The 15,220-nt window shown below is 42.7% G+C and overlaps 1 protein-coding gene across 3 annotated transcripts in view; it reads left to right on the forward strand.

Annotated features, from left to right (window-relative positions):
• LOC126234595 (esterase FE4-like) overlaps positions 1-15,220 on the forward strand; it is a 107,290-nt gene that overhangs the window by 8,515 nt on the left and 83,555 nt on the right. The window contains exon 1 of one of the 3 annotated variants that reach the window (XM_049943311.1): positions 6,551-6,671. The exons of the other annotated variants lie outside the window; for them this stretch is intronic. The gene's annotated coding sequence lies outside the window, so the exon portion shown is untranslated. Of the gene's footprint in view, positions 1-6,550; positions 6,672-15,220 lie in introns of those variants that run through there. 3 annotated transcript variants of the gene reach the window in all.

Raw genomic sequence — 15,220 nt, forward strand, 5'->3', positions numbered from 1 at the left:
TCAAAAACAACATGCGAGATTTTCATACTGTACTGTTCGCCATGCGAGAACTGTTGGTCCTAGAAAAAAAAGGAACAGTACCTTTTGTAGGAAATTAAATGTAGCTAAATTTTGCGCCGGTATACGTTCCCACGACAGGTCGTGGTTTTCGAGTTATTCAAGAAAAACGTACAAAAGTGATCTTCAAACGCACCCACATTCTCAGATTCACCTTCCACTTGTCAGAATTTTTAGTACGTTGTTCATGACATTTCCGTCTAACACTGTACAAAAAATTACGGCTGTACCATTTATTTCCCATATTACGACCTTTATGGTCTTCATTGACAGGTCTTATTACGCCACCGGTGTCGTCGAGTAGTTAAAAACTATAAATTTGACGTTCATGAAAATTTTACCTAACAATTTCCTAAATTTTAACAGCATTAGTTAAACAATCACATCATTACATCGTATTCGTCAGGCCCTGTGACTACGAAACTGATGTGCTTGTAAGTGTTAAGTTTGCTTCGAAATGCCAACAGCGTAACGTTTAAAAAAGTCTTTTTCTCTTACATTACTCTCACGGGCCCGTTTAAATTAATAACGTTAACGCAATGCACAACTACTCTGGTAGCGTAATATCCCAATGAATACAGACCAGAAAAGGTCGAATACCGGAAATACTGTGAGTAGAAAATTTTTGAACAGTTGTAGGAGGGAGTGCCACGAAAGACATATTAGAAATCCTAACAGCTGAGTGACGAGTGGGGGCAGAGCTGCGATTGAAGGTCACTTTTGTACGTATTTCTTGAATAACTTGTAAACCGTGGCCTCCAGCGAAAACGTATCCCAGAACAAAATTTAACTACATTCAGTTTCCTGCAAAAAGGTCATGCTCATTTTTTTCTGTAGTTCGCTCATAGCTATCGAGAGAATACGAAAATCTCGTGCGTGGTTTCTGAAGGCGAGATATACATTTCGAGGTGCATAAAACGACATCGGTATGGGTAGCTGAATCAGGGAAGTAACGTTCTACAACAGTGTCAGACCATGAGGACCACGCCATGCCGATTGACAAATGAGTCCTGTCTGCCACTGGCGCTATAGAGGCACAAGCAGTGATAATATTGTCACCAATGGCGAGAATATCTGTGGTTTCTCTACATTAGGAACAACAGGAAAGCGTAACAACGTTGTTACACAGACGGGAAACTACCGTATTTTATAGAAGCGCTGTGCACCATTGCGACATACGTCGTTCATCAGTTAACCATACTTCTTTAATTTTCGAGGGTATTGGAATTTCTAAAAACGTAACCGTTGCTGTTTTTGTTAATCATGTATATATCTACTAACTAGAACACTCTGACATCCTGACATTGGGCTGCCTACGTGAAGAGACAGGAAGAATGAACCCTGAACGCATGATGTCATCACTGTAGTATAAAGCACCACACTTCCTTATCAGTGATATCATCAAACAACATCCCTTTGCCCCATTCCCTCTTGCTTTCTCCCTTCTGCACCGTCTAATTCCAGCCAGTCAGAATCCAAGATGGTGATGGTTCAAATGGTTCAAATGGCTCTGAGCACTATGGGACTCAACTGCTGAGGTCATTAGTCCCCTAGAACTTAGAACTAGTTAAACCTAACTAACCTAAGGACATCACAAACATCCATGCCCGAGGAAGGATTCGAACCTGCGACCGTAGCGGTCTTGCGGTTCCAGACTGCAGCGCCTTTAACCACACGGCCACTTCGGCCGGCGCCAAGATGGTGAAGTTACCCCAGTTGAGCTAGAGGGAAAATTTTACAAAATTCAAAATGGTGGAACTAGATCAGTTGCGCTTTCGATCCCTCCCCTCCCTTTATGTCCTTTCCAGCCAATCACAGTATTAAACTGAAAAAGCCAATCAGAATCCAAGATGGTGGAACAAGCTCAATTTTGCAAGCAGAAAATTTAAAGTCCTCCTCGTATCCATTCAAGTCATAGTGAAGCATTAAAATGAGGTATAGAAATGGTGGCATGATCGATCATATGCAGCAAAAATTCATAATCCTCACTTGAAAGTAAATGATAGGCATTATGAAAGTCAAAGATATTTTTAGACACATTAATACCTGTATTTAATAGGAATGATTATAAGTGATGCATAAAATAGTGCGTATTAGCGATATCCATACCTATGCAAAAAATTATGTAAATTATTTGAATTGCAGAACTTCAGAGTACTGTAGAGAGTGTTCAAATGTATCTGAACATTCGTCGTTCTTGTATTTATTCAAAAAATTATGTAAAGGGTGTAACTTACAATATTTCATAGTAGTAGTAGTAATACCTCAACCAGTATTGAGAACAGAGAAAAAACCTGGGTGCTTTACTTTTCAGCACGCCCTTTTAATATGTGTTTGGTGTATAACTGCAGATGAGATAACTGACACCTTAATATGCACCCACTTTATAGTGTTAGTTGGTTTTTCTCTGTTTCTAATAGTCTTCCCCTAAACACATCACTTAATTTACTATCTGATGTTTTTTGCGTGTAAGAAGATTTAATGCAGCTGGGAGAAGAAGTCAAGGAAGACATGGAAGCTAAACAGAAAAAGGCCCAACGCTTGAACTGAAGATGATGACTTTCCTGTATGATCGTAACTGCACTACTAAGTCGACTGTGCCTGTCAGTGTAAACTAACAGTTTTGCACCCACACTTCAACATCTGACTTGCTTTCCACAGGAAAATAAACATTAATGGCTTGCTCTTGTCACATGTACTTGGAGGTACTAACCAACCTAAGAACATACTATTCCTAATAGTTATAATAATGAATCTGCAAGTCAAGTAAATACTAATGTAATGTTACACAGTAGGATGGTCTGAAACAGTGGGAAAACGTTGTACGGTTGTTTGTTGCAGTATAGGTTATGCTGAGAAATAATTCTTAAGAAAAAAATTCGATAAGTTGCGCCGTTTCCGATTTAATTAGCGCTGAAGTTAGCCAATTAGGTCGTCGGCGCGCAAAGTCAAACCAAACAATAGAGCGATACAAAAATTAACATGGAGTGGTAGTGAGGATCAAACCTGAGCCAGTGGCTGAGCAGTCTCGTGCGCAATCATCTACGCTATGAGAACATCTGACGCATATGGTATCTTGCAGATTGCTTGAATCCGAGCGAGAAACCATCTGATTGGCTAATTTCAAAAATAATTAAATTGGAAAAGCTTCAATGTGTCGAATTTTTTCTTAAAAATTATTTCTCAGAGCAACCTCCCCTGCAACACTTTTATAAGCTATTCATACTACTTCTCATCATCCTGTATGTTGCTACGGTGAGGAATATGTTGATTTAAGGTGTCTCCATTGCGTCTTTTGCATTAAATTAGTTGCTGGTAACCAACAACATAGGATCACAGAACAAACCATTAGTCATTTCCTCAGAAATGTCCTAGAGTGTAAGAGCACAGTGGCCGGAAACGGTACATGCGGTGCAAACACTGCCAAACAGGCGTCTTGGACCAGGCCGCGGAGTTGTATACCGTAGGGTAGTCCTGCGCTACGAGAATAAAGTCTTATGTCCCCTTGAACCAACTTACGACCTAGATAAAGTTTCACCTACGAATACTCTATATGTACGACATAGGCTAGAATCTAGTGTACCACAAACGACTTAGGAAAACTATTTCACATTTGTGTGTCCTCCCAGACTACGTGAACACAAACAGAGAAATTAGTTGGTCATTCTTAAAAATGAAGAGGTCTTATGTACCGCAAAAAGCAACTACTGTATTAAATATCTAAATGTTAGAAGGGCGATTGCACCTCGCTTTTCCTGCTCGTGGCTATGTGCTTCTTAGAGGTAGAGTTGTCAGACAACTGTCTCTACCTACACTGCTCTAAAATATATAATATGGGATTCATTCGATGAACTAAACATTTTATTAAAAATTCTTTGGTGACCACCTGTACACCGCAGAATAAGTATTCTTCTTAACGAATCGTCGTTTCATGCTGAACGTAAGCGTTTAATGACAGTTTTACCAGCTACGTGCAATACACACTGTCGACTTATTTGAGATTTTAATGTGATTTCGTACACATCTAAATGAAATAAACAGTTTAGTAACAATGATTTCGTAACCAACCAACTCACATAACATTAATTTTGTATTCCAAAGAAATATCTTTATCCTTTATTCAAGCATGTGTTCAAACTGTTGATTATGGTCTGAAAGGAACATTTGCAATCGCCTTTCGAAAGAACGATGAACATATGTAATTATAGTAGATGGTATGGCAGAGCATGTACTGGCAATTCGACGGCACGTATCGTCTGGGGTAGTTCGTGCTTCGTCATAGGCTGCATCTTTGAGTTCTCTCCAGAGAAAGAAATCGAAAGGAGTCAAATCGGGGGACATCGCAGGCCATTTGACAACAGAATTTTGTCCTATCCAGTGTCCAGGAAAGTTTTCATTCAGTATTTTCGTTGCAAGACGGGACAAGCGAGCTAGACAACCATCGTGTTGGAGCCACGTACTCTGTTGAATATCCACTGGTACCTCTTCTAGAAGAATCGGCAGAATGTTCGTCAGAAAGTGTGTGTACGAATGTCCATTTAGCACGCCTGAGATGAACTACGGTCCTATAATTTTCTATGATGCCGCAGCATACGTTTAATCTCCACGGCCGTTGAAGTTGCACCTGGCGAAGCCAATGTGGATTTGCGGCTGCCCAATAGCGCATGTTATGCAAATTTACACTAGCGTCGTTAGTATACGCTTCTTCATCGGTAAAGAGCACCCGTTGGAAAAACGTAGGGTCGTGTCTCAGTTACTGAGACACAAAAATCTGTGTGACGTTCGAAATCACGGTCGTCGAGTGCCTGATCATGTGACAGATGATAGTGATGGAAATTCTGTCGATGCAGGATGCGATTGACACTCGTCACGATATACAAGTAGTATGTCCAACTTCTCATCATGGATGTACATGGCTGTACGCAACGAATGTTGAAGCAGGAATGAGCGGCCTGCAGCTCAGACAAGTAAACAGGAAAACGTGTTGAAATTCTAACACAGCAGGGCACGAGAGCTCTTTTGGGTGATGTTTCCGGTCACCGTGCTCTCAGATTGTATAAAATTTATCGAATTTTTTTAGGTGGGGTTCAAATGCAACATTAACAAACGCTACGTCACTGTAATTTTCTTCTCAAGAGCTATCGAATGCAGTTATAAAAAGTATACGGTTCCCTTTATCAAATGTACTTGATTCAATATCTCCGTTAGTAGTAGCTTAACCGAATAAAAGAATACTTGCTCTTTGACGCTCTAACATTTGCCGAAAACCGTTTTTCGATATGTGTACGAAATGTGTACGAAATAAAAGGGGTGTTGCGTTTTACGTGACGCACCCTGTGTACCTGCTTCTTGTTATTTATCAGGTTTGTCTATTTTTTTGTAAATGTAAATGGAGTGTCTTTCTTATTCTGTAACCCACGTGTAATAAACAGTGTTGTAATAAATATGGGTGAAAAGAATGTCGAAAATCGGCCATTGGAGTACGGGGATGGAGTGAACACATGGACTAACTACACTGGAAATCGTAAGTAACATTAAAAACTGTAATTTAACAGTACGAAACTTGTGCTACAAAAGTTATTGGTAACCTGAAAAACATGAGAGAACGTAATGTGTGTTTGTGTTTGTGTGTGTGTGTGTGTGTGTGTGTGTGTGTGTGTTTGTGTTTGTGTTTGTGTTTGTGTGTGTGTGTGTGTGTGTGTGTGTGTTCGTTTGTGTATGAGTGTTTGTGTGTGTATGTGTGTTTATGTGTGTGTGTGTGTTTGTTTGTGTTTGTGTGTGTGTGTATGTTTGTGTGTGTGTGTGTGTGTGTGTGTGTGTGTAAACAAACTTGTATTGCAGGGCACTGAAGGTGCTTCACAAATGAAAGATGCGAAACATCTATGGCAAAAACAAACTGCCTTTCATTTAACTGCGAAGACGGAACATACTTCCATGAAATAATTAATATTCGAGAGGGAAATCAGCGTTTGTTAGAGAAATTCCTATTACTTCAAAAATACTTCCAGCTAAGATCAAGAATGGGGCTCGAATGTGTCTAAGTTCAATATTTTGTACCGCTGCATTTATTTTTAGGCTCCCAGCGTTAATAGTTACACTCGTTCTCCAGCCAAAAGTTTTAAAACATTGAGAAGGGTTCGTTTTAAGATGTTGCAAGGGTTAAATAATTATTTTAAATATTTCACCTTCAGAGAACTTTTCTTTTGGTAGGCGTCGTTTGTAGTGAGCCACCATCAGCAATATCTCCCTTTGGCTTTTCAGTATTCAGAGAGGCAGGTTTTCCTCGTTGCACGTGCATATCGCGAAAGACAATAGGCTTACGTGAGTGCCTATTACGGAATCTTAATCAGATAGCATAGTGCATGTTTGCTCGACTGATGACAGTAGCATCATGGCTAATGACGCACTCGTAACGTCCAAACTACAGGAAACACATGCTCGTTTATACCAGTACATAATACTGAAACGAACTGAAAGCTACTATAAAACCCGAGTACTGTTCAACGTGCTTGTCATTTGTGACAAAGGTCTCTAGGAAACAGGTTCCCAAAGTGCTGGCGTGTCTTGTTCTAGCTGCTTGGTCGGTCAGTCGTGCTCTGTAAAGTGCACAGACGGTAAGTACAGGGTGCCGGGCTCAAGTGTGGCAGAGTGTGCGCCCATAGATTTCGGGACGCCGTGTGATGCGTGATCACACTGATGTGTAAGTAATGCTGAAAAGATTACTACAGATGTCCGCCATTACACTACTGTCTTTCGTATTGCAATCAGAACCAGTCTTTGACTGAAAGGATCAAGAGGAAGCGCGTGAGTAATACTTTTTTGCCAAGGGAATACAATAATTTTTAGCCCATGAAGTTTCTTTATAAGTAAAAAAAAAATATTAACAGATAGGGACCGGGAGCAGCCACACAATTTCAATGACAGTCAGTATCAAACCCGACTTAACTCTAGTTTCTCTGACGAGGAACCGCTAATTTGAAATGCATCAGTATACAGTCATGTTTTATAATATGTGCTTTGATACTCTGTAAATCATCATTAATGCTTGCAGTGGGTACTTTTTATTGTATCTTACATTAGACTTTTTTTTATCGATATATTAACAGATGGAGCATTGAAAGAATAATTGTCTGCTTCTGTACGAGCTGTTCGTGTTTAATTGTAACTATACATTCTCTAAGGGCCAATTCGTAATTAAGTGAAGAACATTCTTTACTTATGTCGTGAACGGTAGTTCTTACATTTTTATAACTTTCTTGCGAGAAATCCACATTTCTTCTTACTGCTGCTAGCTAACATCAGACGCAGCAATTTTGTTGCTTTGAATATCTCAGATTATTTGTTCCAAACAGGTTCTATACAGGTTTGGGTCATTCTACCGTACATGGAAGTTGCAGAAGCGAGAAACTTCTGAATAAAACGCACAGTAATCGCAATAATCTAATCTATTACCATTGTCCTAAAAGTCACCCATAATGTTGCAGCTAAACATTCAAACTATTGGTGAGGCGTCAGTCTCTGTTTTAATAACTTCACAAGAAATAAAATCTTGTCATCAAGTATTTAGTCTCAGTGGTTTCAGCCTGACTGTAAAATATACTTTTAATCAGAACACAATGTGTGGTAATATGTCCTTTCCTCTCATTTACACACTCTATGTTGTGGTTAATTAAGCTGTAGTTATTTTTGGACTAGAAACGTAGGTGGCAATTTTGAAAACTTTAAATTAATTTTTTCCCAAAATATTCATGCAAATATTGCCCCTCCATTCATCACAGTTTTAGTATTCCCGCAAATGGACATCGAAATGAAGGCATCAGAGCTGGCGTGGCTGTCGCAGCGGGATAATACATAATGCATCCGCGAGGGTGCGTGCGAAGTGTGTCACGTGCAGAGCCACTGATACAGATTTTTACCTGCCGGCTCCAATAGGCCTGGTCGGGTTGTCGTTCCGCTCATTTCAACAACACCCGCTGGCTAGGCCTTCGTCTCGCCCAGTGCTGTGTTCTGTGTGTTCCGTTGTCAGTGCCTCGCTCTGGTCGGGTATTGTGCTCCCCTTCGTGTTCGTTCTCTATGCAATTTTCGGACTCTCTGCGCCCACGTAGAATAAAACTCAAGCAGTGTGCAAAGCCGGTTTTGTTTCGCAAAATCTGAACATGAACTGTATAAATCGAAGAAAGATTTACACGAAGCACGAAATATGCGCCAAACGAAACTCGCAAAAGTGCAGAAGGGAAATTATTCCAAAGATTTATAACTGCTCCTGAGAGTCGGTGCAGTGTTACCGAGGGTGATCAGACAGACAGGTCGCTCTGAATTGCAAGGGACGTGAACATTACTGATTTACAGGCTTCTTCAACCCGGTTACACAGATTCAGGAAATTACACGGAAAAGAAAGTCGCAAAATTGCAAAGATTACTTCAAGTAAACGTGCGGAGAAGGGGTCATTAATAGGTAGTACTATAGAGAAATTCGTAGCTGACGTGAAGACTAAGCTTCCTGTTATTTCCTAAAGTGCTGTGTGTAAAGCCAATCAGTCAGATATTGCGCAGGAATTGCGTGCAAACCACACGTTATCATTTTGAGCGAAAAAAAGAAGACATAGTCGCTTAGCAGTCGATGAACGTTATGACGTATTCGTTATCAACAATGCCGGTGATAAATACCAGTGGATTACTTTTTCCGCAGCTTTATAAATGTCTTCAGTAACGTCAAGGCCAATTAGGACCAAAAATTAAATACAATATTTAGTTGCAAAAATCTTGTAATCGGTGTAGCGAAATCTGAAGAAACGGAAGAGAATAAATTTCAGTATTATATCCCAAACGGCTTCTGAGCAGCCGGAGAAAATAATTCTTTGCTTTTGTTGGACACTTGGCCTGAACAAATCAACACTTCTGTCTTTAGGACGACGACGAAAAGACTGTTCATATAATTCGAATTCCACCGGGAACTAGCAGTTTGATTCAGCCTCTCGATAAAGAAATTTTTCGACGATGTAAAGCAATTTCAAAAATTGTCTGACAATGCAGTATCCGATAGATCTGTGTAATTTTATGATTATCAGCGGGCCGTATTGTATTTCAGAACAACGGCCACGACTGTTATTTACTACATACCAGTTTTATCTAAATGAAACTAGCAATTACTGTGAAGTGCCTGAATACATTAGTTTTCCTTTTGGCAGATGTGCCTGGTGTGAAGAAAACGTTTCTTTTCGTCATTCAATAGACATTTAGGATTTTTGTGACGACTGCAGGGAATGAACAATAATGTGTGACATTGTTAGTAAAATATACGTTACTGAAAAATTATTATAAGAACTGTGCTATAGGAATTGCTATTAAACATTTCATGTCAATAAACGAACATCCCGGTTGATGGAAATCATCTGGAATGTAACATACACTGAATTGAATGTCTTTTCTCTGGTAGTCACTTATGAAACAATTACATCTGCAAGAGTTTAGTTGCCATTATGAACTGCAGGTTATTCAAACAATTATTGATTTCAGACATTCTTGGTATGGTTCAAGTGCTTAAAATTCGAGTGAATGCACTTTGGACTTTCCGCTATGTTCTCTTGTCACGGCTGCGTTTGCTTACTCGGAGATTGGCTTGCCTAGCAGCAACGGTTGTACAAACCTATTTTTTATGAAATTCTTCGTGAGACATAAATAAGTAACTTTAAAATTTTTTTAAATACTGTGAAAAATTTCAGTACAGGTTTCGACATGTCGAATTGGACCCTTGCGGGTTGTCAGAAATACAGAAATACTCATTCTTAAGCCTCTCTTGCTGAAAATCACTCAGTTTACTGGACTCAGGTAGTATGCAGCGCACGCAGTTGTTATTGTTGTGGTCTTCTGTCCAGAGACTGGTTTGATACAGCTCTCCATGCTACTTTATCTTCTGCAAGCCTTTTCATCTCAGAATAACTACTGCAACCTACATCCTTCTGAATTTGCTTAGTGTATTCAGCTCTTGGTCTCCCTATACGGTTTATACCCACCACGCTTCCCTTCAATACTAAATTGATGATCTCTTGTTGCCTCAGAATATGTCCTACCAAGCGATCCCTTCTTTTAGTCATGTTGTCCCTTAAATTCCTCTTCTCACCAATTCTATTCAGTACCTCCTCATTAGTACGTGATCTACCCATCTAATCTTCAGCATTCTTCTGTAGCATCACATTTCGAAAGCTTCTACTCTCTTCTTGTCTAAACTACGAGGGTAATCCCAAAAGTAAGGTGTCCTTTCTTTTATAAGTACATAGACCTGTTTGTTTCTACAATGGTTTACATCAGTTTACAGCTTGAACATTTAGCTATTTTTCACATAATCACCATTTCTGTCGGTGCATTTTTGTAGACGCTGGGGCAGTTTTTGTATGCCCATGTCATACCAGCTTGTCGCCATGCTGTTCAGAAAGTTATGAACCTCTTCTTTCACCTCGTCGGAGCTGAATCGCTCTGACCACAATTAACGCTGACAGGTATTTTGAGACTCTGAAAAAACTCAAACGGGCTATCCAGAACTGGAGAAGAGGAATGTTGAGCAAGGGCGTACACATTCACCACGACAACGCTCGCCCACATATCGCTCGGCAAACCGTTGCTCTCCTGCAACAGTTTCAGTGGAACGTAATCACCTACCCACTCAATAGTCCTGATTTGGCGCCCTGTGACTATCGCCTGTTCCCTAGGTTAAAAGACCATTTTGCCGGAAAGCGATTGAGCTCAGACATTACGGTCGACGGCTACAGCATGGCCACTGTCGCTACCTTTCTCGGTGTCGACGTCCCACCTGGTATTTTTCTGTGCGGTGAGGGCGCAGTTCGCCTACTCTGCTGCATGCGGGCCATTCCGCAAGTCCATCTCGTGCGGAGAGCCCGTCTGCGTCTAGAAAATGCGCTTGCTGGTGGGAGCATGCCGTCTTCTAGAGTGTGGAGTGGCCACGGCTGCTGCGTCAGTGACCGGCGGCTGTGGCAGCTCTGCGCCGGCGACGACGCCCGCCTCGCCTTCACCCTGAGGTTTATCTGGGCGCGGACGTCTGACGGCGCACCTACTCGCGCTAGTGGCATGTCGCCCTGACTAGAGCCCGGACGGCCGTGGGAACCTGCTGCTATGGACTTGTGTGGCGTCCTGTAGGGTATTCCCTACTGACGAGCTAATGCAGTTTCAATTTCTCGCAGCCAGCGGTAACAATCCACGTGTTTCCTGCATCAGTCCACGGACAATGGTTCGTCTTCTCTCTTCAGGGCGCACTGCTGGGTTGGATGGCCGCCAGCACACAGGGTGTGTTTATGCTGCTACCTCGCTGCTTGCTGCTCTTCAGCATAGCCTGGCTATAATGGAACAAGCCTACTGAGTCTTCTCGCCCATTTAATCTGCACGATCGCTGTTCGCGCTGCTGCTGCTATGCTCGCCAGGAGTGAATCCTGTTTGTGTTTCGCACCACGACCATTGTCGCATATCTTGAAACTTGAGCCATTGATTGTCTGCTTCGAGGTCACTCCAGCAGTACCATGTTTGACTCTGGTAGCAGTCTGCCAGGTATATAAACAGCTGCAGGGTAATTACTCCCAGCGAACGACGAGATGCGAGGTTGCAGCTTAACTGTGGCAAGGCTCCTGGCGAGCAGCAAGGCTACGATGTGCCAGCAGTGAGCAGTGAGTTGCCAATAGCGAGGCTGCAGCATAAACGTACTGTTAATGAAGGCACCAGGCATCGGGAGTTGCCTGGAACATGCCCGATGCCCTGACATATGAAGCATTGAGGCCACCAAAGCTGTGGCTTCTGGTTTTCTACAATCACTACCATCTTCGACATCCTGGTCACGGCGAACAATATCTGATTTACAGTGTCGTCCCTGGCGATGGCCAGTACAGGGGGTCTCTCCTCACCTGTGTCTGGTGATTTCATACATACCACTGTATTGACCCCGATCTCGAGGTTTTTGAGCTCTTCTTGTAGGGGATAAGGCTGCTTTGTATGTGGGAAGCCACGAAATACAGCCGTGATCACCTTGTCCGTTTCTGTGGCGCAAGTGTAGAACATTGCGTCGCCCCTTCCGCCGGAGGTTCGAGTAACTCTAGGGATCGATGACCTCAGCAGTTTGGTCCCTTAGGAATTCACACACATTTGAACATTTGAAGTGTAGAACATCCACTGGATTGTGAGTGCTCCACTGGTCCCACTGCGGTAGTCGTTATAGTTGCGGAGGTTAATCTGCATGAGGTTCTTTCCTGGTGATTTTACAGTGAAGTCTGACTTGAGCCACTGTGGTATCTGATGTAGGAATCTGCGATATTGTCATTTGATCGAGCGACGGTCGGTGGTGGCCTCGGCTCCAACCTTACGGCAACTCGCTGGCCACCATGGTTGGGGCTAAGATTGTCCCCTATTGCGGCTGCTGATGTCGAAGCGTCATTTTCTCGCTTCTGCAGGAGCGTGAAGGCGCCTTCGGAGCCTCTGAACTGCGTCTCGGCGCGACTCTCCAGGTGCGGTGAGCGTGCCTGCCGTGTTAGACTGGCTGCGAGTGGAGACCAGCCTCGCTTGTCGACCACCACTTTCTGCTTGCAACCTCTGTTGGCACGCGAAATGCTAGCAGCGGGTTACTTCTTGCGCTAGTCTTCTTCGAGTGCCACTGTTGCTTGGCATTTGTTCCATTGTCTAGTCCTCTGCTGCAGAGTCTCGCCTTTCGGCGGCTCTGAGTGCTGTTGACGTATGCGGCGCTCCCTGCCCCGTTGCTTTTCAGTGTACGGCCGGGTGGTCAGCCACTCACGACCGTCTTTTCGTTGCCGAACATCTGGTGACTCCGACATGATAGCGGCAGTCGACTCCGTCGTCAGTCGAAGTTTCGGTGCGCCCTGTGGCGCCTTAGGTCTGTCAGCAACGGGAGGTGTGGGCTCTGCACCACACACTTCTATGTCCTGAGGGTTGTGCGCTGTCATCGCTGGGGTCATTGTTGTTGCGGAAGCCAGACGAGGTCGCCGGTAGAAAAGGCCCAGCTGGACGGCTTTCCGCCACACCCGTTGATTTCCTGAACGTCTATATTAACTTCTCCAGTGCCCACGACATCTCGCTACGGGCGACAGAAGACGACTGAGAGAATAAGCGTAGGCGAGCGATCAAGGACTGAGTGTACCCTCACTGGGAAGCGTAGTGTACATTTTGTCTCTAAAAATAGTTGTCCCACATGAACTGATCTATTTCCCCTAGATGTTTAATGTGAAGACTTTCAAACACTCTGTATATTTTTATGTTTACTAAGATGGTATCTGTTCTTTCGGACATGTCCGAAAGAACAGATACCATCTTAGTAAATATATAGTTAAGGCTCACCGGCCACTTGACCATCTTCTTCTTCTGTACGAATGCACAAACAGTGCTCGAACCCTTACGGTAATCGGCAACGCGCCGCGAGTAATGAGTATAATGGGCGGGGGCAATACAAATGTAGTGCGGGACAATACATTGAGAATGTGGGTTTCGCGGGAGGCGTGCCAGAGATAAATCCCTGCAGTCGCGTTATCCTCTGTGTCCTCGGTAGCTCAGATGGTTGCCGGCACGGTAGCTCAGCGTGTTCGGTCAGAGGGTTAGCAGCCCTCTGTAATAAAAAAACTGAGCTAATCGATCAACAACGAACTTAAACGGATGTCTTACGACGTCCGCCCCGAGCAGATGCAACGAACAAAAAAAACGAACAAAATGTGATTAAAAAAAATGATAGCTGATCTCTGTAATAAAAAAAAAAGATGGATAGAGCGTCTGCCATGTAAGCAGGAGATCCCGGGTTCGAGTCCCGGTCGGGGCACACATTTTCATCTGTCCCCGTTGACATATGTCAACGCCTGTAAGCAGCTAAGGGTGTTCATTTCATTGTAATTTCACTCTGTATATCGCCTTTTAAGTATTATCTGAAACGGTATTTACAGAGCGTTTTTGTGTTATACGTTGTTTTCTCCTTCCTGTTGCCAAATGACGTCAAAAACAACTAAATTTTATTTTCTCCGCTAACAGAGGTGAAAGTTTCCTGCTGAGAAAGGTTATTTAATGAAAAGTGTTTCACCAATTTATGTTCTTGTTTATGCACTGCGTTCGCTTTTTCTTTATCCAGTTATTCTAAGACGCATATCCTATTTCGCTCTCGGATCTCTGACTTCTTTTGTGGAAGAACGCGCACGGAAAAAGTATTAAATTCGTGTCTGACTATTTTCAACGTGTCACAAAAACAAAACAAACAACAGAAAAAGATTAAGGGGACACAAATGGACTAAATCCACTACTGTGAATGAGCGCTGCGAAGATTTATTTCGAAGGTTTATTTCGGATGTTAGCAGATGAGTTACCGTCCATCCACTTACGTTCAGCGGAAAAATTTTCTTCATGAGAAATCTTGACGATGAAATCCCTTGCCGTTCCTTTAAGGCTTGTGTGAAGGCCGGTATTTGAAATGCGTTGTAGAATGTTTTGACATTGCTTTTCGTCCAAGGTGAATCGAAATTCACTCGCTGGTTTGTGGCGTGCCACAAGTGTGAAAGTCAAGTGGAAGGGACATACTCGAAATCCATTACCTTAAAAGATACCCCTGCGTAAACTTGCTTGGTACGTACTCATTCAAGAAATTTCCCGTGCAGATATCTTTACAGCACGCTGCTGTAGTTGGTCAGATACAGTGGAAACCACTGTACTCGCTATGCCGTCTTATTGAGTAAGTTTACTCGGGGACCACGGAGTGAAATTAATGGCTTTTAGTTCAAGATCTGGTGATATTTTGTTCTGTATAAGGAAACACGTAATTTCTTGATACTTCAAGCAGACTGGTTTTATGCAGCTCTCCGCGCTACTCTACGATGTGTAAGCCTCTTCATCTCAGAATTACTATTTCGACCTAGATCCACTTGAACCCGCTTATTCTATTCATCTTTTGTTCTAACGCTTAACGCTACAATCCCGCCCCCCTCGCCCTTCTTCCCCCCCCCCTCTCACTCACACGCATACTTCTCTCCAGTACTAAACTGATAATTCTGTGTTGTCTCATAAGTATCCTATCTACCGATCCATTCTTTCAGACAGGTTTCTTCTCTCTCCAGTTCTACGCAGTACTCCTTCATTAGTTACGTCATGTATCCATCTAATCTTCAGCATTCTTCTGTAT

This window comes from Schistocerca nitens, chromosome 2 (genome assembly GCF_023898315.1).
Source record: "Schistocerca nitens isolate TAMUIC-IGC-003100 chromosome 2, iqSchNite1.1, whole genome shotgun sequence".
NCBI classification, from domain to species: Eukaryota; Metazoa; Arthropoda; class Insecta; order Orthoptera; family Acrididae; genus Schistocerca; species Schistocerca nitens.